Source organism: Penaeus chinensis, chromosome 1 (genome assembly GCF_019202785.1).
Source record: "Penaeus chinensis breed Huanghai No. 1 chromosome 1, ASM1920278v2, whole genome shotgun sequence".
Taxonomy (NCBI): Eukaryota; Metazoa; Arthropoda; class Malacostraca; order Decapoda; family Penaeidae; genus Penaeus; species Penaeus chinensis.
Window position 1 is genome coordinate 10,241,606 of NC_061819.1, and position 2,500 is coordinate 10,244,105.

The window sequence follows — 2,500 nt, forward strand, 5'->3', positions numbered from 1 at the left end:
AGCGAAATAGCTGATATTGTCATACTGATGAAAGTATATATATGAAAATGCACACAAAACTGTGCATAAGCATACATATAGCTCGCGCTTCAAGCTGTTTTGTTCAATATCGAACAAAAATGAAAACGAAACCTGGGACCCTTTACAGTGTAACAAGGTCACTTTCCCTTGCCTACACTGAAGCCACTACAGTGTAGTATAAGCACCTTGTAAGCAGTAGCTAGGAAAGACCCTAGACCCTGATGTATGTAACCTGAGAAGCATATTCTATAACAGAAAAGAATCATATACATATATATCTGTACTTACGACTCCACTTTTTTATACGATCAACCCAGAACAACGACATGAAACACAGCCGTTTATAAACGACCGAACATTTTGTAGAATTGTTGTATCTGAGGAAGACTATAAAGAAAAACAAACCCGACTTTGTGTGAAGTGTTCGAATCGCTCGAATCTTCAAGGAAAGGATCGACCCCACAATGCGTGGGAATGCATTTTTTCTGCTTCACTAAAGCCAAGGATCCAAAGCACAGGTGATCATTTTTACCTTCTCGTTTGAAAAGAAGTCCATCAGACTTTGAAAAATCCCGTTTTCTCTTCTCTTTTTTATAGATTTTTTTTCTCTCGGAGGACTCGGCCTCACGGTATACAAGTTCGATCAGTGTTTCGTATCAGTATGAAACATTTCTCATTCGACCTCTCCTTGTTTCATTGTGGGCACAGTTCGTCAAAGTAGAGACAAACACTATCACCAATACGTTCTTCGTTTCTTGCATAGATGTCTAGCTTCTAGAACAATTGAAATTCAAATTGCCATTGCTACATTTGAGCACACTCGCACCAAGTTAATCTGGCAACATTCTTTAGACGCACTTTGTCAGCACTGAATGCATGTCAGCACACCACTAGCACCAAGACACTGCACATCTAAATTTGCAAACAGCAAGCTCCTGCACTTGCACTTTGCCAACAATGATTATCCGCACTGCCTCCGCAATGCCAACACCGAGCACATGCACGGCCACTTTGACAAAATTGGCGCTAGCTTACACCTTCACTGATGCTTTGCACACATAAACGTCTATCGCTAGGTGCTTAACACCCCCCAACTACGCACTGATAACACTCTTTACATTACTTCACTACAAAAGTTTTAGCAGCTTTTAGCATTGTATTTTGCACGCTTCAGCTTACTGTAGCCGGAATAGACTCACCCTCTATATATTCTGCTAAACAGTTGTTGTATACATGTATACCTTTACTCCACACACAGACTGCATGCACGCGTACACTCAAGGTCTAAAGTCCCTTCACGTGACCGGAGCCTCGTAACACCTCAGAGCAAGTTGCTTTAACTGATTCTCAAGACAACATTCGGGACATGTTTGGAAAGGACTTAGGAAGGAGACTGTACACAGACGCACGCACGCACATGCACACGCACACACATGCTTTCATTCATGTGTGTACACATATACATATGTATGCATCCAATTGTACGCACACATACAGTTATAGTAGTCCCCACAGAACTGAATGTCTATGCACATACATACGCGGACACAAACTAGCGTGTTCACACACACACACACACACACAGACACACACACACACACACACACACACACACACACACACACACACACACACACACACACACACACACACACACACATGCACGCATGCATTCATGCATATGCATAACTAAGTATAAAAGACACATGAACGCAAATACATGCACAACACCAAGGACATATTTAAACACATTCTGAAAGCACATTTGAAACTAATACAATTCCATTACATATGCACCGCATCGCTAACGTATAGCACTAAAACTATACACAAATATCTAAGACCTCTTAAAAATCCGGAAAATCATCGGTGAGTTTCGGGCAAATAAAAGATCACAATCCTTGGCGCTTGTCTTCATACTATAGCGGAAATGTTTGTCTCACATCATACAATAATAGGGAGGCACAGCAATCTACCTGGATATAAAAAAAATATATAAATAAGTAAATACAAATAAATAAATACTAATAATGACATTCACAACTGATCTGATAAGCTTAAATAAAAAACACTGTGCAATGTACCATGATTGAAACGTGCACACCAGAACATGAATATTGATTCTTGCATAATAACATCATTTAGAATAGGCACGCTTAACATCGCAGTATTTAAGGGAAGCACACTGTGACAGTATTCCTTGATGATGAAACGCTCTCAACATCCATTCATGGTAGGGACACGGATAATACGGTGGTTATCATGGCAGAGGATTATATGTAACCTAATACCATGAACGGGAAGCACTTTTAACATCATTACATGGTAGGGAATTACATGTAATAACTGGCAATGATAACAGAACGCCAAGAAAATCATAAAGCATAAAATAACACATTATGAAAGGGAAGCACAATGAACATCATATTAGTCTAATGAACCACTTGAAATAATGTTCCTTATCATGGATGCACATTCA

The 2,500-nt window shown here is 39.7% G+C and overlaps 1 protein-coding gene across 1 annotated transcript in view; it reads left to right on the forward strand.

Moving 5' to 3' along the window:
* Positions 1-2,500, forward strand: part of LOC125031566 (synaptic vesicular amine transporter-like) — a 57,884-nt gene that overhangs the window by 53,506 nt on the left and 1,878 nt on the right. The window contains exon 11 of the mRNA XM_047622481.1: positions 1-2,500. This exon is cut by the window's left edge and continues 476 nt beyond it; it is cut by the window's right edge and continues 1,878 nt beyond it. The gene's annotated coding sequence lies outside the window, so the exon portion shown is untranslated.